This window comes from Zosterops lateralis (assembly GCF_965231275.1).
Source record: "Zosterops lateralis genome assembly, chromosome: 3".
Taxonomy (NCBI): Eukaryota; Metazoa; Chordata; class Aves; order Passeriformes; family Zosteropidae; genus Zosterops; species Zosterops lateralis.
The window spans coordinates 78,437,107-78,460,107 of NC_139764.1; the positions used below are offsets into that span (position 1 = coordinate 78,437,107).

Genomic DNA, 23,001 nt, shown 5'->3' on the forward strand with positions numbered 1-23,001 from the left:
CAGGGGTCCCTAATTCATTCCTCAGCACTAGCCAAGCCCAGGATTCCCCTCTTTGTCTTTCCTCTCTTAACAACCCATTTTAATACATATTTTTGAAATACAATCATCTTATTTTGGATTTTGGGGCATAGTGAGGTGCTTTTTTGTTTTCAGGTACGTACTATTCTTGTACTGTTCACTTTAGCACTGAGTAGCAAGAATTACTGGCAGAATTGTAATTTTATGTAATCTTGCCAGAAATGTCTTGTTCATGAACAGCAGCTCTGCAATCTGAAAACAACAGTACACAGCATGCCGTGCAGTGGCTGCTTAAAACACTTACCAGGTACTCAGTCCAAGCCATGTTTAAACCAAACAAATCTGTGCCAAAATTTAGAATGTGGGAGTTTAAGAGTCTTATTTTATTTTGACAATTCTTTGGCATTTTGGTTTTTTCTGCTAACTGCAGTTTATACACAGATGTTCTGGAGGAAAAAAACACAGAGAAAAGGTACCCAGACAGTGACAATTCACTGTCTCTTCTGATACAAGAATCAGGTGGCAGCAGATGAAAATAGCAGGTGGAAAATAGCAGATCCAGAAAGAATAGAAGCCCTCTTTAAATTTGGCTGAAGCTGTCTGACATAATCACAAGTTTGGAGGGAAGACTGACAGACAAACTGCATAAAAATAAATATGAAAAAAAGACACAGTTCTCCCTTGAGAAACAAAGGATGTATTTAAAATAAAATGGCAGTTTCCTTAGCCCAGGCAGGGCATGCCTGTCTGGCAGGGAAAATTTATGCACAAGCCGCTGCCCCCTGAGGAGGCCAAGGATGCTTAGACCAGTGAGGAAGATGAGTCCCATCCAAAACCTTTATTGCCTCTGCCTGTGGACTCTCTAGGGGCAGAGATCTGGCCAAGGTGATGTCCCTGAGCCAGTTTCTTATTTGCAGAGGGTGTGCTTGGAGCTGGGGTGAAGCAAAGTGCAGCATGAGAGCACCCAGATGCAGCTGGAAAATCAGATGCCATGGCTTTTCTGCAGGGAGTCCAGTGTCTGATGTGCTGACACCAACATGTTTTGTATGACAGAAGGATGGGAAGAGGCTCACACTTGGTTAAAGAATAATAGGGGACGTCTGTGCATTTTTTTGTGATCTCAAAGTTGCTAATAAGCAGACAAGCACTTATTGTGGCTCAGCATAGCTTAACAGGGTGCACTCTTCAAGAAAATTAGAGGCCTTGACATTACTCTTCCCAGGTCTACACACCCACGGGCTGCTAATTACTGACAGGCTGCAAAAGGGCTGGCATAGAGAACACCTTCAAATTGCAGACAGGCATTTCCCACTACTGCCAGCACAGAACTCATCAGGACTTAGCCTGCCCTGTGCTGTAAAGCTTTTCTGAAAGCTCATGCTGAACTTGTTCAACTTTCCCTGGATTTATAGCACTAACTCTTAGATGATTTAGGACAATTTGTTACATGTGACTCAGTTGCTCAGTTACGCTGTGGACAATTATTGAAAGATGCTGGAAACCTTTTCATGCTTGTTGGAAATGACACTGATGGGGAACTTCTCAGTTTCAACAGAAAGCTTTGCAAACACATCTTCTAAGCAGTTTGTTGTGGTACAATAAATAGTAAAGAATCTGAAAATATCAAAAGGGAAATAAAAAATACCAGCAGCCAGCAGCTCAAGTGTTGCCATGCTAATACTTGTAAATTCTAAATAAATAAAACAATGGTTCTCATTTTAGCTAATCACTGTGCTAGTGATGCCCAATTAGTCTAATAAATTGCCAGTAAAAGAACTCAAAGCACCCATGCAATGATGCCTTTGTCTCTCCCTCCCGGGCTTTCCACTTGCACAAATTTATTAAATCAAGACATAAAGCATGCATAATAATTCTTGGAAGTCAACTGCTAATTTGCTTAGAAAAATCAAGCAAATAAATATATTTTATATGTCATGCAGGGTTGAGAAAGGTCTATAGTGTGATATTGGATGGGATAGGTTGTATAATGCAAAATTTAAAGACAGAATGGATTGAAGGAGCGGCATGGACAATTGAGTCTATGAGTTAGGCTCAAGATGGGCTCAATGAGGCTGTAAGGCCAGCTGAAGTATCAGGACTATGGCACAGGACTGATTTCTGAGAATACATGTGGGAGGTTATGAGCCTAAAAAGCTCAAGGTACCAGAAGTAAGTTAAAGAGCACTGTTAAGGTTAGGAAGCCAAACAAAGAGAATTTAGGATCTGCCAAGATTAAGGCCATCAGTATATAATACATCCCATGGCAGTCCCTCAGGACGTGTTCATACACCAGTTTCCCATAGGACCCTTATCAGACAGACCCTTTCAGTCCTGAACAGGAGTCACAGACACAGACAGAGTAACCCTTCAGCCCTTGCTTTGTTACAGGATGCGGGTGAAGGACACCACTGTGGCAAGACCATGCTGGATGCTGACTGGTGCCCCTATCCCATCCTTCCTGCTGTTGTCCAGAAGTTCCAAGTGAGTCATACAACCTCACTTCTCAGTGGCTATCACCAGCTCAGTCCTCCTCAGCTCTTGGTGCCTGGGATCTGATTTACAGAAGTACCAAGGACTTTGGAAAACAAGGTAAATCAGGCAGAGCTGCACCAGGTGAACCAAGGGCAATTCTGCTGTTGATTTCAGCCAGGTCAAGCTCAGACCAACTCCTCCATTTCCTTCCAAACCTGCATTTGAGCAGAAACCACAGAGGAATAAGGGAAGAATTAAAATATGGGCACTGAAAAATACAGCATGTGCAATCCTCTCTTCACATACAAAGCCATCCCATCTAGCTGGGAGATGGAACCATCTGAGAATGTCTCATAGAGAGCCATGAGTAAAAAATCAAGGTAATGGGATTCATCTGCATTAACTTAGGTGTTTAAAAGACTGATGGCTGAGCCATTGTATAATCCCTTAATAATGGAGAGAAATAGGTAGCTCTGATACTCTAAACCAAATGTTGCCTTGGATAGATGTGTTGCTTGACCTGTTTCTCTCTGTTGACTATAGTGGGACACTAAAGCCATTTTTGGTTTAGCATCTGCTTTGACACAGCAGAAGAGCAAAGCAGATGGTGCTGAAGTCCTGATGTCCACCCCATATCCATATGGGGTTTGGTTTGGACTTGATTTAGTCTGGCTCCCCTAGACCAGCTATCCTACCTAGGGCAGCTATTCCACCACAAGCACATTTCAAAATTGTTTGAAGGATTCATTTAGAGCACTGTGCCTTTCTAGAGATAGAAGGACATTTGATGCACACCTGGAAGAGAGGTTTTGGCTCAATTTCCTCTTAAAGGAATTCAGCTAAGCAGAACAACTGCTCCAAGAACTGAGCTGACAACAGACACAAGGATGAGATTTGCTTTAGAACTGCAACATTGCACAGATCCTAAATACTGCTGTATAAGCATCATAGCAATTCAGATGCAGATATTTAATTTTCAGATAAGTGAATGTCAGGCTTAGTGGCAGAGATAATAAAACCAAGTCATATTATTTTAACAAAATCAATCAAAAATATTTGCATAACTTCAATTATGACAGATCCTTTTGGAATGCTGTTTGTTCAACAGATCATAAAATTTGCAGAGAACAAAATGAAAACACAGAAATGGTATTCTTCATTAGAAATTAATCAACTACAGGGGATTACTAGTCAATCTACAGGATATCATCATAGAGTAACTTTTCCTACAAATATAAAAAGCAAACTTCTAATTCAGAAAGTTATAAATAACAGCATCTTAGGCATGATTGGAAGAAAAAGCTCTTGACTGAATGCAGAGAACATCCAAATACAGATTCAGTGCAATTTCTCTTTATTTTTTCTTAGATGTAGTGGGAATATGCACAAATTAATGTAACAGTGAAGTCTATGTCTTTACATTCACTGAAATTCCCTGGGGAAATTCTGGCTCTGATTGCAGAAGACCCCTTCATCATAGTTAGCAGGACCTAAATGTGTTCCTAAGCTTCCCTTCCTAAGAATTAATGTGTTTGGACAGATTCCTTAAAACATGGTGGGACCAGCATCCTTTGAGCAGACATAACTAAAAATTCCCTGCTCAAGCTTTTCAAAATGTGCCTTAGTACAGAATATTTAATATCTTAAATGGTTGCTCTTGCTTATGACAGCATGAGTGAGGACATGCAGAGCTTTTCCATTCTCATCAGAGATAGTAAAACCAAATGAGTTCTCAGAGGCTTGGTCTGGTCACCTAGGTCATGCCTTCCTGTGCTGAATCGTGTAGAGAATAGTGTATTGTAAAGCCAGAGGAAGGGAAAAATATGTTTATGAGTGAAAATTATACCCAAAAAAATACAAGTATTTTCCTGAAAATTTTGTTTTCTCTTCATTTACAGTTACTTCAAGGGATAATAAATTATGAACAAAAGGATAGACCACTGCATGGACACAACCACCAAATAATTAATGTAAGCAAAAATGAAAATATATTTAAATTGCCCACTGTAATGTTGAACAATAATTGCAGATAATATAGACTTCTCAGATGCTTGGCCCAGTCACTTCAGTTATGTGTTCCTGGGCTAAAGCTTGTGGGGAAGATGGCTGTAAAGCCAGAGCAAGTGGAAAAAACATCTATTTATGAGTGAGAAGAAAGGAAACCCAAGTAGTGAAGTACACAAAGGGCTCTAAGTGGCACTGTAGAAGGCAGCTAAGCCTCCAGTGGAAGCAGGAGAGCTCTGGCCAAGCTGGGAAAGGCAGTGGTTGGGGGTTCAGTGACTTATCACCATTTGGTTTGCTTTGAAGATGGCCCCTTGATCAGGTGTGTCTCCTGACCATCACTGCCATTACATCTGAGTAGATTATTGGCCAGTAACAGCTGCTCACAGCCAATGTTGCCTGCCAGGCCTCAGAGGTTACACCCTTGTTCTGTCTGTGGAAGAGGTCTCTGTCCTAGAAACCTGCTTCCCAACAAAGCAATGCTTGGCCATCATATCCAGACAAACAATCAAAGGTGACTTGGAAGAACCAGGGTGAGTCATGTTAATCTAAGAAATCTGACTAATTTTATAGCCCTGACAGAAGTTCATGCATTGAACAAGCCCCAGCTGTCACATTTTATCACCTATTTCTGCTCTCAAACAATGGTATTATTCCAACTCAGCTACAGAGTGTGAATGTAAAGCCTGAAGTGCTGAATTCATCTTTGTGCCTTTAATGAGACTATCCAGTGTTTTCCTATTGCATTTTATTTTTCTGTTTTTCTTTAATTCTTTTGTCCTTGGAATTTCAAGATGTCTGTGAGCATTCTCCTAAAAACAATCTCTAAGCAGACCCTGAGGATTACTTCTGTCTGTCTTCCCAGCTATGCAGGCAGTACACATCTTTCCTCTAAAACCCTGAGCACTTGCAAAATTCCCCAGTGCTTCTACTGGGATGTATGACACTGACATTGTCCACTCACTGTTATCAACACAGGCTCAGGTTCCTGGAGTATTTTGACATTTCATTTTTGCATACAGTGTTTTACATGAGCTGATGCCTTGGAGTGGCTACCTAGAACAGAGGCTAGACAACAATAAGACAATAAAGTGGATGTTTATTAAAGGCCTTCAACAGGTACACCTTGGGCAGTCAAAAGCCTCTGAAGAGGAGCTACACCCAAGATGGATGATGGTGACAAGTTTTTCAGACAGTTATAAGTTTGGTCCTGAAGGAGAAGAGAATACAGGTGACCTCACCCCTGATAAGTAACAGCTGTGTTAATTACCCACCGCCTCACCCCTGATGTGTAACAGCTATAGCCAATAAAGATGAGTGAGATAAAAGGTGGGCGGGGGGGTGAGCTGGTAAGTGGTGGGGAATTATTATGGAGGAGGGACCTTGGGGAGCATGAAGAAGAGGATTTTGAAGCAGGATTCTGGGGAGAGGGAATCATTGCTGCAAAGTCCATCTGGATCTGTAGTTAGGGCCTGTTGTTGGAACCTGCAGCCATAGTCTAGTTGGGTAAAAGCTGCATTTAGAATCTGCAAACTAATATGTGCAGTCATAGTTTAGCAGGAAATAACCAGCAGTCAGAGGCTGCAAGGGAAGCCTACAGTAGGAGCTTGCTAATGGTGATTTGGGAAGACAAATAGCATCACTCCAAATGTCCACCTTCTCCTTCTTCCTCCCACTTTATGCACTGAGCATGGTCTGGAATGTCAATTTGGGTCACCTGTTCCAGCTGTGTTGCCTCCCAAGCACCCCCAGCCCAAAACACAGCTCCACACCAGCCACTGTGAAGAAAATTAACTTGACACCAGCCAAAACCAGCACACCATGCAGCTGAGGTCTCTGCATCTTGACAAAATAACCATTGTTCAGTGTGGCCCAGCATCTCATGGCTGAGAGGACCCAGAGTCTGTCTTTTGAGAATTTTTTTCTTTTGCATAAATCATCACACTTACTGATGCAAAGGTTCAAGAGCCAAGTCAAACAAAGCACAGAAGCATGTGAAATGTTATTTATGCATCAGGATTTAGTTTCAGCAGTAGCCTTGCATTTATGCATTATTACCAGCCAATTTCTTTGTCACCTTGGAGAGGTAAGGTTTGTCCTTTATCTTTGTGCTTCAGCTCTCTGCACGTTATTCTTCAGCAAACATTTAAATTCACCATAAACCTACAAGAAATCTTTTCTTTCTTTTCCATGTCAGCAATCTCTTTTCTTAGTTGCTGCTTACTCTCTCTCCATGCAATCATTTACTCAGGTTCCAAATTCCTTTCCAGTGTTCCCAGACTCAATTTGAAACTATTGCAGGAGACAGCAAAAATTAGTTTAGAGAAATATTTTTTTCTGCCAGCTGTCATTCCAGCATTTCCTCCCATCAATTCTCCAGCCTACCTCATTCCTTTTCTTCCTAATAGAATTTTCTGCATTGTGATCCCTAAATTGTTCATATTCCTGTTCAGGCTTTAGTGTTACACTTGCAAGCAACAATAGTTTGTTTTCTGCTTCTGGCATTTCTTAGAGATCAATCACTGTGCAAATACACTCCTAGAGTAAATCCATGGAAGTCAGAGAGCCTCTGTCAATTCTTGGCAGCAGGCCCTTTGACCTGATATTTCTAACACTTCATTGACACTAAATCTATTTTTATATAACTCACATTTTAAATTATATACTACTTCCTTATTTATTACAACTATTTAAACCCCTGGGTTCTTCTATTTGGACAGCAAAAATAAGCAATTTTACAGCCCAGAGAAATTAATAACACTAGCCACTGAGCTCTGTTGTCAGGCCAGAGACCTCCTAATCTCAACAGATTGCTTGGCACAGTCTCTGTATCCATTATTTAACTGGAAATAATATTTTTTTACTCAGTATGATGGAATTCTCTGAAATAATTCAACTGGAAGGAAAGTTACCTTGTCAGAAAGTTGTCATCTTAACAGTTTTAAAACAAATTTGTGAGATAAGAAGTATTGGATAGGAAGAAAGAGTGTTTGAAAGAGTAATATTTCTTTGGAATAAGTCTGAGACTTGGATTCTGATATGAAGAAGGCGATTATCAGCTGTGCTTATCCCAGGACAGATTGGTAGGTAAATTGCACTAACTTTCATTGGGGCTAAGACATGATCACACATCTGTTTCCAAAACAATGAGAAAAAATTAGCTTCAGCCACTCTGCTTCCAAGGAGTGTTTAATTTTTTGTTTAGCCATTTCTATGCAAATAAGATAAGTGTTTTAATAAACATCAGGAGACACAAATGTTTTATTACTGATTGCATTACATGTATATTACCACTGTAAAACTTCATGTACACCAATTAAGCTTCCAAATTTTTCTTCCCATCCTAAGCAAATGCCTGCTTTGTGGCAAAAATAAAAAAAAAATATTAGTGACCCAGATGGAGCATAAATTACCTTTATTTCAGTGATAACAGGTATTATTTAGCAGGAGATTCTTTCAAGTAGTCACTAATGTCATTCTGTAGTATAGTCCTTCACATAACTTACAAGATTAACAAAACAGTTCTACAGGCTCCAGTTAAGAGATCAAAATTTAGAATAAGCTTGATATTTACTGAAATCTCTCAGCTCAAACAATCCTGCAGAAAAAAGTGAACCACTAACAACCCATGGCAATTCATCACGTAATCCTGGCACTGACATTGCAGTAATATCTGCTGGAGAATGGATGGTTTCTCTAATATTTGCACCCAGAAACTACTACAGTATCTACAGAAATAGGGTATTACTTTTTTTAAAAGCCAAGCACTGACTTTTTAATAGAGTTCATTTATTATAAGGAAGACTGAATACATAAGGTCAGAAGCTAAGAAGCTCAGCATATCTTGCTTTACATGCCCAGCTCCAAGCATGGACATTTGCCTGGCACAGGAGAGAAGACTTCCCACCTGGATGGATGGCAATACTTGTGCTGCAGAACAGGCATGCACAATCCACTCAACTTCCCTTTCTCTGCCGAGAACCACCTGCAGACCATGCACATTGAGATCAATGTAAAATTTAAGATAGTCTTAATGGGATAAGCTTCAGCCTTTTTTGGGACTTGTTTTGGATTTGTCTTTTCAACAATCTGGAGGATATGATCACATCTGGAATAGAAAGACTTTCAAACGCTATTCTTGATTTTCCACTGGCTTGTGAGTCAGTATAGATAAATACCAGAAATTATCTAATGTACAGAGTATTTTTGTGAAAAGCAGCATTTATCCTTTCTTATAATGTCTCAGGGTTTGATACCCACTGATATCTTGTACTAAATGCCTCTGTTTGTCAACATGGTAGTCCAGTGTTTTTCTGGCTGAAACCAGACAGCAGTTTTCAGACTGGTCTTCACAAATTACAACAAAGCAGGAGTGGCAGCTCATAAAGCCAGTCACAGAGGACACTGATGTCTTACCCTCCAGCCTGTCTCCTCCCTCTCTCTTGAAGATGGTACCATCTCCTCAAAAGCACAGTTTTCAGGCCAGACACAACGCCAGCACAGCTGGATCCCCCAGGCCAGCAGCATACATGACTCCTACAAGGAAGCAGTGACAGATTAATCATGGTGTTGAATTGAAATTTGCAGCTTGTTGGCTGCTGAGGAACAATCCTAATCAGCTGCCAAGGAGATAATGCCTGAGTACAAGAGGAAGCAAGAAGGGCAGGAGAAGCAAATGTTTTTCATCTTTCACAGCCAAAGACAGAAAATGAAATTCTGGTTATTATGTTCTAACAGATGATCATTTGCAAGAGTGAAATAACTTTGGGAGGTCATTCCTACTTCCAAGATACTCATTCTTCCAGAAAAATACCTGATGATTTGAAGTAGTTTAACATCTACAATAACAATTGCTTTGGCAATATAAACAGTTGGCAAGTACTTACTACTTTTCAAAAATATTTCTCATCTTGCCCAACACAATAACTGATTTCATATTTGACTTCTTCTACATAAAATTCACTCGGTTATGAAGAAAGACAACAAAAAATATAAAAACGCTTAGGGCCAGTTTCTGCTCTGAGTCAACATTGCTACCTCACTGGCAAGAGATAGCATTGCTCTGGACTGAGCCCAGCACTTGTAGCAAAAAATAGAATTCAAATAAAATGTGTTCCCACCTTTAACAAATATGTATCTACAGCTATGCTGAACTTTGCCAAGAGCTTCCCTTGGTGAAATACAGATTTTTCTTCCTATCTTCCAGTAGCAGCAGGGATCTCTAAACCCCACTGTGCTCTGAGAACAAGATTTCTGGAGTTAGTGCCACAACATCACCTCCTTGCAATATGGTAATTTACTTGGGGAAAGAACTTTCTTCTTTTCTTTCTTGATGCTTTCCAATCCATTTTTCCTACTTTGCTGAAATCAACAGTTTTTAATCACTCGTATATGCAGACTTAGAGCACCATTATCATTTATATATATTGATAATAATATTATTTATACTTACATGCTGGAGACCCCTTCACTTAAAAATATTTTTTAAAGATGCCACTCTTCATAAACCTGTGTAAAATTTATTATTTAAGCCAGTGTGTCCAAACACAACTTAATATTGTTTTTTTTTTTTCTGGATAGTTCTTTGCAAGGCCAATTCTGTTGGGCTGAAATCTTTGTCCTTGTGCTGTTCTTTCAGCAACTACTTTTATTCCCTGTTTTCTTGGTCCAAAACCAAGTAAAATGGGACAAGACTGCTCAGCAGCAAGTTGAGAGCCCATGAAAGATCATGCTGCTTCTTATAGGCAAATATCCTATCCATGCAAGACAACACTGGGGCTGAAAATTGAATCCAGTCTTCTGGCCCACTCCTTGGACTTCCCCAGTTACATTCCTGGGATGAGCAGGTTTCTGTCAGAGGAAAGCTCCAGCCCTGGACAGCAATCCTGCCACAGGGACCCAACAAAAGGCGAGAAGTACGAGGTGCTGGGGAGAAAACCAACAACAGCAGTGGGACAAGAAACAGGAGGGATAGAAGGACAAGGGGAAGGAGGGAGGCAGGAGCACATTGCAGAAGTGCCAAAAACAGACAGAAAGGTGAGAGTTGTTTCCAAGAAAATTCAGCAAGCACAAAACCAAACCAAACCAAACAAACAACACCCCCCCCAAAAAAAAAAAACAAACAACTACAAACAAACAAAAAACCCACCCTAAAAACAAAGGGAGAACACAGAGGGTAGGTGAAAGCAAAACTACGGTGTAAGCAGCTTTGAAACAAAAGGCTTAAAAAGCAGCAGGAAGTCTTTGGACAGAGGGAAACCACTTCAAGGCAAACCTCTCTCACTCCTGAGTCAGCATAATCTGCAAATGTTAAAGTTATTTTCTTAATTACCAATGCTTTTTGCCCTGGAGGTTTTATTTTTTCCTAGAATTAAAAGATTACTGCCACAGCAATTTTATTTCAGTATAGATTCTACTTAATTCGATACACACATGTAAAGCCATGGATCAGCAAAAGGAAGAAAAAACGTCCTAATTTATTCACTTACCCATGGAGGGAAAAAAAACATTTTTAATCCCTTTTCTTGGAAGCAGTGAGAAAGATCCCAACTCCCATGCCTTCCTCTTTGGGGATATTCTGGTGGTTGTCAAGATTTCCTGGAGTAAGAAGGAGTTGGTGTAGCAGACTGAACCACATAGCACAGTGTTTGCAGATTACTGCACACAGCAACCAAGTCTGGCCTCTGAAATCTACTGGGAATTTGCAGCTTGGTTATCTGCACATGTGCAGACAAACCAGAAAAAGAAACTAAATTAAGAATCAGGCAGGGATTGTTAATAAGGAGTATACTTTCCCAAAGTGCAAAGGCATTTAATGCAACTTATTTTAAGAATACCTCCAGAGACACTGGTTGGCATAAAGCATGTAACATCTTTTTGAAGCCAAATTAATGAACACACTTTCTTGCCTAGAAGAGTTTATAGGCTGAAACAACCACATGTAGTGTAAATGAAGAATTAGATACAACATGACACAAATTAATGACAGCTGAACCTCGTTCCATATTTTCTCCTGTATCTGAGAGACTTAGAATGCCTGAAGGTCATTAGTATATGAAGTATATTAGTATATAGCCATTAGTTCATGAGTAAAGATGTAGGTGAAGAAGGCACTTGGTACTTTGGCCTTTTCCATGTTCTTTATCACCAGATTCCCCGGACTATTAAGGAGCTGTCCAACATTTTCCCCAGTCTTTCTTTTGCTGCCTAAGTACCTGTAGAAGCCTTTTCTGATGCCTTTTACATACCTCAGCAGATTCAGCTCCAGGTGGACTTTGGTTTTTCTAAGCCCAACCCTTCATGATGCATTCCTCCTGGCTCCCCCATGCCTGGTTCCACCTCTCGTACACTTCCTTTCTATGTCTGGATTTTGTCAGGAGCTGCTTGTTCATCTGTGCAGACCTTCTGTTTTCAGCTTAAAGATGGGGATCTTTGAAAAGCAAACAGCTTTCCTGAACCTCTCCTCTCTCTGGGGCTGTATCGCATTGGATTTCTCCAGGCAGATCTGTGAATAAGCCACAGCCTGCTCTTCTGATATCCCGGGCTGTGATCTTCCTAGCTGCTTTACTCTGTCCTCACAGGAACCTGAACTGTATCATCTCATGAGCACTGTGGTCTAGACCATCCCCAGAATTCACATGGTCATGATTGTCATGGAAAGGAATTTTGCATTCTTCAGGCTGCCAGCCCAAGCTGAGCTTAGGGATGTTCTTTAACAATACTGCTTGAAATCCTGGTGCTTCAATAAGAATTTTGGACATCGGAACACTTTAGAATTGCAGGTACCTGCTGTCATTTCCATCCAAGCAGCACTCCTTTCCTCTGCTATTGGATGTGCTGTCGAGATCAGCAGACACTACAAGTGTGTACAGACTCACATTTGCGATTGACCTGTATCTCCTGGGGGAAACAGAAAGAGTTGGCACCTCCCTAAGCATTTTAAAGAGCTTCTATGAATATGCAAAGTTTTCTTCAAGAGTTAAAGAAATATTGTGTGTTTTTAAAGAAAGAATTGTTCACATCCAAAACTTGAAATCCTGTTTACAGCTGAGAAAAAAACACAAGGTGTGCATTTTTAAAGCACTGATTTCTAAACACCCAATTCTTACATCTCTGTACTCTCAAGTATACGTTATAGTGAAATATTTTATGGGTTATTACTATGTCTTCGGTCACAGCACACTCAGAAGGCCCATCATAGGGACATCCTTTTCTAATTTTAGACATGGTGATAAACTTCAACAAGTAAAATGGGCTCAAAACAACTCGAGATTTGACTCCACTACCCTAGACCTTGTCAGACCTTTTCAGCAAATAAGGCCAAAGGAGTACAAAGGAGTAGTTATATAAGGAGATAAAAATCTCAAGGTGTGTAAAGGATGGGGGAAAATAAAGTGATAAAGTGATGCCCTTTCTCAACCACCATTATTGCAATGTTTCTTTACATTCCTCATTGCTCTGGAAAGTAACTGCCTTGCTATATAAAGTAATGTATTTTATAAAGAGAAAAGTCTGTGCTATATATTTTGTGCTCTTCTGACAAATCCACCTACAAAAATACTGGTAAATAATACCTTGCACTTGGCAGTGTGATCACCTTTCCATGATCCATACATATGAAACGTGCATTTCCAGACACTGCTAATTAATGGCAAAGTGCAGGCATATTCATCCAAAACACATAGATCATATAGAACTATCTGAAATCATGAGCAAATCACAGTTTCTTCCTTTGTTACTCTTATTGTGAAGCAAAATTCTACACCAAAAACTGTCTCAAACAACCTACAATAGATTTTTCTTAGTGTGTGTTTACAGATATGCGGGGGAATGATTGTCAGTATGTCAATATTCTCCCAAATTCTTTTACTGACTTTTTATAATATGAAATACCTGCTGCAACAATAGTTTTATTTGTTTACAAAAGGAACAACTAATACTTTGAGAATAGTATTTTAAACAAAACTTTCTTAAGCTGAGTAGAAGAAATGTTTACTTTGCACAGAGGTTTACAGTGTGGAAGGAAGTTTAGCAATGGACCAACTGTAGCAGAGACAGTGAAGGAGTCCAGTGAGGAGCTCGGTTAGATCCATGTGATCTCAGTGAATGCTGCAGAGCAAATACTGTGATAGCATCCTAGCAATTCAGTGCACAGCGCTACTTGTAAGCTTATGACCCTCCCAGAATTCCCTTCCTCATCAGCTAATGTTAAGTATTTGGAAAAGATTTATAATGTCTGAGCAGATCAAACTGAGCAGAAAGGAGTCATGGCTCTCCCACTGAATGAATTTCCTTGGCTGTTCCATGGCAGCATTATGCTACAAAAAATTATTGCTAAGTTTTATAACACAAATTCTTGGATATATATATAAAGGTTCAGGGGGAGTTTCCAGCAATTTTAGTCATTCTGCTGACTACAGGAAGCACTGAAAATATGTAGAAAATAAAGTAAAGAGCAAAGACATGATTTGTATTCTGCTCACATAAAAAAACTGCTTTCCAAGCAGGGTACAACTGCCCTTGCTGGAACCCATGCCAATAAATTACTGGGAAGAACTGCTATATCTGCTATATGAGGTGACAAATTTTGGCCTATATCATTTTCAGTTGCAAAATGTTGCTCTCCTTGAAACAAATATCTTTTGATATGTCAGTTATACTTGTCTTTATGGGGAAATACATCCATAACAACACAAAAACTTAAAACATAAAGGGCCAGGTCTATTCCAGATGTAATTTTAATAACAATGTGCGATCAGGATGTTTAGCACTAGCAGGTTGCTGCTCTATATGAAGCATGAGCATAGGACAGAAGCAACCGTGAGTGGTGTATCAGTTCAAAGCAGCACATAATAAATGGCATCCTTCAAACCAGTTTTTTCAGTAATTCACTATCTGATGACAAAAAGCCCATTGAAAGAATTTTCTGTTCCTCCTGATGGATGTGATTTCTTTAAATTAAAAGAGAGAGAGAGACAGGGGATGTTTTCTAATCACAGAATTTCTTTATGTTCCAACTGCAGCTTCACAACAGCTGGCAATTTGAAACTCTTGACATGTTATTTCATTTCACTTTGGGGTACAACAGGGTTTAGATAATTATGAACCAACTGGTAAAGTTCTCTGGCCATTAAGGCAGAAGAAAGAAAATTTCCATGCAGGCACAATCTAGTTGTTGGCAAGTGATAAAGAAAACTAACTGATTTGCACTCCTTACTAATTATTAGCCTTACTAATTATTTTAGACTGAAACAAGTAGATCTTTGCATGAGCTTTTTGTATATTACTCCAAATCTCTATTGTGGACTTCCATGAATTTTTCCATGAAAAATTAAGGCATATAATTACTCAGCTGAAAAAATCCCTAAAGTTTATGTATTTTAAAACCTTTCAGGACATTAAAAAACTCATGTGATATTTGTCAGAAGCCTGACCCAAAGTCCACTGAAGTCAGTATGAGCATTTCCATAAAGGCAGGGGGTTGGATCAGCTCCTTGGTTTAAAAACATAGATTTCAGAAGGAAGATGATGAAATTATATACTACCCTGATCTAGGAAAATTCATTATTTCCAGTATGTTTTATTGATACTGTGAGGCCATTTAAGATTCACCTCTCTGCTACACCAGTTAATTTTGTATGTTGCAAATCCTTGAGCTGGTATCTGAATATATCACATAGACACAAATTCTTCCATGCATTCAAGCAAATTAATTCCTTGCCTGGTCATTTTATACTTCAGTTGTTTTGCTGTTTTTTGATGGATTGGAACAGATTAACTTTTCTGAAGGCAATGCCTCAGTTACTCACTGAACCCTTCAGTCCTTTCTGCACACCAATTAGCCACAGCCTATTTCCTCACCACTGGTTAAAAATCAGGGTATATTACACAACCCCCTGTCTGTGGTCTTCCCCCAGTCTGTGATCTCCAACACACTGCTTAGTGCCCTGAGATGGCCAAGTTACCAGGAACAGGTGAAAGCTGTAGAGAAAGTGTCATAACTTCTGGTTGGTATAATTGGAATTTCTAACACAAATTTCTTGGGGTTTGGGAGGTTTTTTGCATCAGGTTCATGAGCATTGAACACAATGTCCGTATGAAATATCACCAAAAGATGATGTCTCATCCATTTGCCCAGGTTATATGGGAGCTAGATAGTGATTTTTCTGGAACTTTAAGCACAGCACCCCATCCTTCCAAATCCCTTTCTTCAAAGACAGTGGAATGGGGAGAGTCTAGGCACTTAAAAACTATTTTACAAAGGACTTTAAACCAAAAGCTCAGTGCACACATTCAAGGTAGTCTGTGGGTAGAAGACCTCATTATGACAGTCTCCTTCACTGTGCAAAATCCCTCTGAGGAACTGCAGCAGTTCCTCATACTGCAGTTTTCACAGCTTATGGTCTTTCACATCTTATGATGCTTCCCAGGTAAATGGTACAGGCCTAGTCAGTAATCTGTGCTTGGTATATGCTGACAAAAATTGAAGCAAAAATTGTTTGTCTGTATGGTGACTTTTGAGCTGCTTCACCAGCTAGCTAGCTCTCTTGATCACCATATGATGAAGGTTTTGGCAGGTCTGGACCCCAGGCTGGAGCGTGGTTGGCAATGTGGAAGAAAGAGCGGACACTTCAGTGGGTTTGACCAGGCTTTATTCCTCTCCCACAGCTGCCCACGTGCAAAAGCAGGGTCTGGGCTTCAGTCTTCCCCTTAAAAACCTGGGGGGCATCCCCTAGGAGGGGAGAACCCAGAACCAATAGCAGGAGAGGGGAGGTGTGACCCAGAACAGGGGAACTTAACAGAACTAAGGAGAAAGGTGTTGCCCTAGCACCTAGCCAAATCCCAGGGCTTTTTCCCCAGAATCTTCCAGATCTTACAAGGTGATTGACAGGGTCTCAGAGGGAGAGATCATCTGGGGGCTTCGGGGATGGGGCTGTTAGGGATAAACCATTATAAACAAATAATAAAACGTAACAAAAACATACAGAACTTCTGAAATCTCAAATTTACACTGCAACATGTCTGCATATGCATGTGTACCCTTCCGAATTTCCAAAGTCTCTGATGCAGCCTCCAGCCTGTGAGGGTGATTTGATTTGTGCTTTGAAAATCAAAAGACCCTTGTGCCCCTTCCCGTGTATTTCCCTAAGAAACAAACACTCAAGTTGCAATTATGTGCCACATATATATGCTATTCCCTCTGGTGAGAGCATGTTTAACTGGGCAGGTGTGGCAACTTCTGTGTGAGAGACAGCTGATCTTCAGGCAGCTTGTCCTCTCTGTGTGGTGCAGGCTCCCACAATACACAACAAAGTGTAGTGAAGGAAGCTGGAACCACACTAGGCATCAGCAAGAGCTGACCGTGTGTCTGGAACACAGCTTGCTTTCTTCTTTGACCTGGGTTATGTGACTCAGCTCAGCACCTTTAGAGTGTCTGTTGCAATATAAATACAATACTACAGAAGTTCCCCATGTGAATTGTACAATGGAATGTCCCAAGTCTTGCCATGCCCTCAGTTTGTCCTATTAACATGTTCCTTCTCGTTCACCTGACTAGTCCACTCTGAACACTAGGGCTTTTCCTCTCAGTTCTCCTATTTGCCTTAAGCTGAAAACACCAATGATTTACTGTTGCTGACTCCAGAGTTAAGTGGCTGTTTCCTGTTGTGTGTCTGGTTGAGTTAATGTTATTACAATATATTAACTATTGGCTTTTCCCTATGGAATAACATACTGTTAGAATAGTTTTATTGGTTTGCAATTTTCATTGTTTAATTTACTTGAAACGGTCTGCATATTTTACTTTCATTATGAGCTAAATGCAAATATCCTACTCTCAGAAGAGCTGTTTGCTAGCAATCATAGAGTCATAGAATGGTTTGGGTTGGAAGTGACCTTAAAGGCCTGAAGCTGTGTCAGGGGAGGTTTGGATATCAGGAGAAAATTTTTCATCCAGAGGATGGCTGGGCACTGGAATAGGCTCCTCAAGGAAGCGGCCACAGAACCAAGACCAACAGAGTTCCAGAAGCATTTGGAAAATGCTCTCGGGCACATGGTGTGACCCTTTGGGTGTCCTGTGCAGGGCCAGGAGTTGGACTTGATGATCTTAATGGGTCCCTTCCAACTCAGCATGCTCTGTGATTCTATGAGTCTGGGTACTCTAGTGAACAACTTCTCTAGAAATGTGGCCTTGCCTCTCTGAAACATCCAGTAGCTCAAAGCAACAACAGCAGATCCCACTTTTCTTGGAAGCATCTGGGAAGTAATAGAGTAAAAGACCATTAAATCCAGAAGATGTCAAGGCAAATGTTTTCTTAGCCCGGTCATTTAACCACCGTATCTTTAGAAAATATTATTTTTTCAATTTCTCCTGGGTTTTTTGATTGATTTTTCATTAATTTTGCTTAACTTTGACTTTTATTTTTGTTATTTACCAAGTGACCCATATTTCCTCATTTTTCTAAAGAGGCCTTCCAGATTTTTTGATGGTATCGTTGCTGGCAAAAATCTTCACTGCATTTATTTCATGCTTCACTGGTATGAGTTAAAAACATACACAGTTTTCCTGGAAACAGAGCACCAAAGTCCCTCCAGGTGCAGCTGCTGGTATAGGTGTGGTTTAATTGGAAGAGCACTGCCCTCTTTGGAAAAAGCAGTGCCTGGAACAAACTAAATCCCATCAGAGTATTTATGAACTACAGTCCCTGTAAGTGCTTTCTTTCCCACAACTCACCAGCAAAACTGCAATGACAGTGGATTCTTTAGATAGCCTTGGCCTGTGCAGGATGGGATTCATTGACTTTTTCAGCAACACTAGGCTTTGAGCACTGCAACTTTTCTCTGATATCACAGTTTAGGATTGCCAGGCAGAGCTGGAGGTATAACTACACATGTGACACTATTAATGAATCTCATCAAACAGAGATCGCAAAATCCTTGAGATGCATGAATCTCTAGAGGCTATCTACAGCTAATTTTCTCAGCCATGTTGTTTCTCCAAGCTCCCTGTAATAATGAAACACCATATTTTCAAGCACCATATTGTATAAATTATAGGTGACACACAACCCTCCACAGCAAGCCAAGGAAAATGACAGCATTAAATTCCCAACAGCTATCAGGATACATTAACAAATTTAAGAGAAAATTACTTTTGAGAAGACAAATTTTAAATGAATAAACATGAATCTACAAGGCTTCAGCAGAGCGTGGCATTTCATCCACAAAATTTTGCTTTGAGGTCACGTAATTCCAACCAAAGCAAAGCAAAAGCACAATACATACACATGGTCACAGCAGGCTAATCTCAGCTCTGATCACAAATTTGTCAAAACTCAGCTCAGCTCAGAAGGGATTTATGTTGGACTGACTCTGAAGAATTTATCAGCTGCTATCACAGAAAGCAGCCCCTGCAAACCACAGGAGAGATGAAATAGATGAGGCTGCAACTTCCTCCTATTTGGCTATAGTATCCATTCAGCTGCAGCTCCCTTCTATGCACTGCACTTGTCCATGTCCTGACAAAGCCTTCCAAGTGACCAGCTTTGCTGCAATAGTATGATCTAGGTCATAAGCATCCATCTGTTTGGGACTTGGGTTTGCCAAACAAAGAGCAGTAAACCACCTGGCACCTACGAGACTGGCATGGCTGGCCAGGCAGCTGCAAGCCAGCAGAGGAGTGGACATGCTCAGCTCCAGCTGGGATGCTATGGATTGCTCCTTTGTTCCCCTCACAGATGGTAGTTGCCTCTGTGCCTCCTTTTGTTGCTCGTGTTGGTGGTTTGGGGAGTTCCACACTACACTTCTGGTGTAAGGTGGATGGGAGTCACCATCTCCCCACATCAGTAACACACAATGTGAGGTGCCAAGGCCCACTTTGGCCTCCCAGTAGAACACTCAGCACCTCCAAGGACTGTCCTAAACACACATCTTATGTGTGGTATTGGCACTCACTGGAGCAGCTCCAAGGGTCACTTTGGAAAGGTTTTCATTCTCATTTGGTGTCACCTTTGGGCTGCAAAAGTGACACCTAAAGCCCGTGTACATCCCTTAGCGCTCTACTTTCAGTCTCATTCCATGTCTCTAAATCACACACCTCCAAACTGGTCCCTGCAACAAGTAAAATCTGCTGAATCAGAAGCTCTGGGGGAGAGAAATTATTAAAAGAAAAGGTTTCAGAGCTGTCAAACTTTCAGGCAATAGCATGGCACAGAAAGTAGAAGGCATGCAGATAACATATAAGAAGCAAGCTGGAAAGCACTGGAGATCACTGTACAACCTATGAGGAGAGCAAAGGGCATGTAAGCAGCACAGAAAAGTGAAAAGTATCATGACTATTAGATCAATGCAAATGGGTCCCCAGAGAAACCATATTTTTGTACAAAGACCCAGATAAGGAGTGATGTGATTTGCTATTTATGCAGAGGACAAAGCACAGGCCTGGCAGTCAGCACAGACTAAGCAGAGCCCAAGGTCAATTGCTGTGTAATTCATATTCATATCAAAACAATTATGATGCAGAACAGTGCATATCTGCATAAGTAGTGAAAAACAGCATATCCCACATTGGTGTAAAAATACTCAGAGCTCAATAAATTAAAATCTTGAGATAAATTAAAAGCTTGAAATGCGCTCATTGAAAAAGAAGCTGCAAACACAGACCAAGCTGATTTTGCAGAAGGCCATGTTGTAGTGTGAGAAACTCAGATGTTCAAATGGATGCATAATTTCTTGCATCAGGAGAGCAAGCTAGACAGACCTTTGAAGCATATATTTCCAAAATAAACTCTCCAAATGAGAGTATAAAGACTTTAAACTTGGGAAAAATAAGTTTCATTGGAGTTTAAACACATATTCTCAACTTCTTCTTCAGAGAAATCTCATAGTCCTAAATCTGGCTGAATAGAAATAAAAAAGGTTATAAGACATTCTTTCCCCTACCCACTATGTCTTTGCACAGGGTTTGTGGGAGGTTTTTTAAAGTCAATTCAGGGACTTTCTGAATTGCAGAAAACTGCCAAAAATGAGGCATTTTTTTGTTCTGTCACCACTGAGACAGGCAACACCTGGGGCACTAAATAGGGCAGGCAGAGACCTCTTACTCCCAAAGACAATTGGTAGAGTACAGATTACATCCACAAGGCAAAGTGCTTTTCCACTTCCTGGAAGTAGGGTATCTATATCCAAATTGCCTTACCAGGAATAGCCCCTTGGTTCTTTAGTCCCAGGTGTCCTTGCATCTGTCACAGCCTCAACACTTCGTTCTTCTCCTTCACGTGAAAGAATTCTTGTTTTGGGTGGTTCCCTCCATAAGCATGTTCCACTGCTCCCCAGGGAAGTAGTAACCTCCTCCTCACCCCCCTCATCCCAGATTCAGCTGCTCTGTCTTGGAGATATTTGAAATCTATATTAAACCAGTTGGGGTTAACTATGCATCTGAGTTTTTTAAAAGAGGATATCAAAATGGTATGTGTGTGTGAAATCTAATCTTAGTTAAATTAAATCTGAGACAGGCACTTAAAATCCCTTACTTCTGGATGAGGTGATGGGCCAATCTCAGTGGTAACATCACTGGATATTAATCTTTGGAATATGGCAAATGGAATACGTGATGAAAGCTGCATTAAATACTGTAAGAGGGGTAGCAAATTTGGAGCTGAGAAACCAACAGCAGCTCTGAGACTTCAGTGAAAGTAAATCCAATGATATGTTTCTATACTGATGAAAAGACCAAGAGATTCTAGCAGTTAAAAGGCATAAATATCTGCAAGATGGACAGTGTATGTCTTTCACTGCTATTAATAGCTTGATGAAGAGAGAATTCTGTCTGGCTCCCAACAACTCCAAAGATTTACGAGGATCATTTTAAGGCCTATGAATATAAGGCATCTGAAAGTGAGAACTGAAAAAGCACTAACGAGGCAGTGAGAGACAGATGAATGCTTCTCAAAATGAAAAATGTTGGCAACATCCAGAGACAGAAATGAATGTAAAATGATTTAATAATTAGCTAACGCATTTCTCCCTAATAACTGTTTGTTGACTCAAGTAAACAAAATCGCTACTGGATAAGAAGAAACACGATCACATAAATGAAGAACTGGTTAAAGAGAAGGAATGTGGTTGAAACGAGCAATTTTCATAGTGAGGGGATTCTAAATGAAGCACCACAGGGATCTCTGCTCTGACTTGTGCTGCTCAATCTCTCTAAATGATCTTGAGAAGAGGATGAACAGGAAAATGAAAGCATTTGCTGATGGTAAGCTTTCAGGATAGTTGAACTGTAGAAGGACCTTGTAGAATGATTAAAATGGGCAGGTAAAATTCAGCAAATGTATTTAGAGTATGTTAAACAAACCCAGCTTTACAATCAAAGGGATAGGCTCTTACTTGACTGTAATCTCTTATAAAGAAAATATCACAGTTATAGTGAGTATTAAAACATCCCTTCCACAAACAGTTTTGGTATAAATTAGGTGTCAATGACTGTTAGAAAAGGAACAAAGAACAAAGCAAAGCCACTATGAAAGTCTTTCCGCATCCATGTCTTCTTTATTGTAATTTGTGTTGCTCTACTCAACTGAAAACATGAACAGGGAATGATCAAGGGATGATTGTCCTTCTGTGTAAGAGAACTGAACACATGCAGATCCTTCTGCTTGGAGAAGAGATGATCAAAGAGGGTATGATGGGCACCTGTAAGATCTCAAGCAGCAAAGAGGATGTGACTGCAGAGCATCTATATTTCTAACTGAAGAGCTGAAAACTTGGGATGAATTCAGCAAGGAAAGATTTGCACTGAGAAAGAGCTATGGAACTTCTCTGGCAGCTCCTGGCTTATTTCCTGCCTTACTCCACACAATGATCTTTCTGCATCTTCTTCTACCTTTCGCCTCAATGCCTTGGCCAAAGATCCCCTATAAGTGTCCTAGGGAACATATCTAGCTGACATATCTAGCATAGGGCAGGACAGAAATATTCTAATACATGCCCATGACAAGACCAGCCTCCTTGTACAGATGGTATCTCTCTTTTCTTTGCACTAAGCATTTCTCGAGATTTGGACTTGAAAGCATTTCTAGACTGCCTGCGTAGAAATGAATGATCAAGAAAAGATCCCAAAAGGACCAAAAAAACCCTTTTATGTCAAAGTTGGTATCAAAGTATTCCCCTATTCATTACCCTCCAGTCATTTCCCCTGTCATGAGAAGCACAGTTAGCGTACAAACACTGACATGTAAGAAAAGTCATGTAACATTTTCCCCCCAGAAAACTGTCAAGAAACATTGTCTTTTCCTAGAACACTCCAAGTGCTGTTGAAGTGTTCAATCCAAAACACAGCCTGGGTAATGAAATCATCCATTGTTTCTGTAGCAACAGCAAGCATTAGAAATCTCAGGGAATTCAGACAATGATGCCTTCTCAGAGCTTGGCTTCTCTTAAATTGAGAGCGAGCATCTCAAATTCCTTGTTTCAGATCTCAGAATTACCTCTTCAAACAGCAAACAGCTA

General features: G+C 40.3%; 1 long non-coding RNA gene across 1 annotated transcript in view; it reads right to left on the reverse strand.

Annotated features, from left to right (window-relative positions):
- LOC310907227 overlaps window positions 1-23,001 on the reverse strand; it is a 61,375-nt gene that overhangs the window by 16,107 nt on the left and 22,267 nt on the right. The window contains exon 3 of the long non-coding RNA XR_014589571.1: window positions 8,908-9,027. This is a non-coding gene — a long non-coding RNA (uncharacterized lncRNA). The remainder of the gene's footprint in view (window positions 1-8,907; window positions 9,028-23,001) is intronic.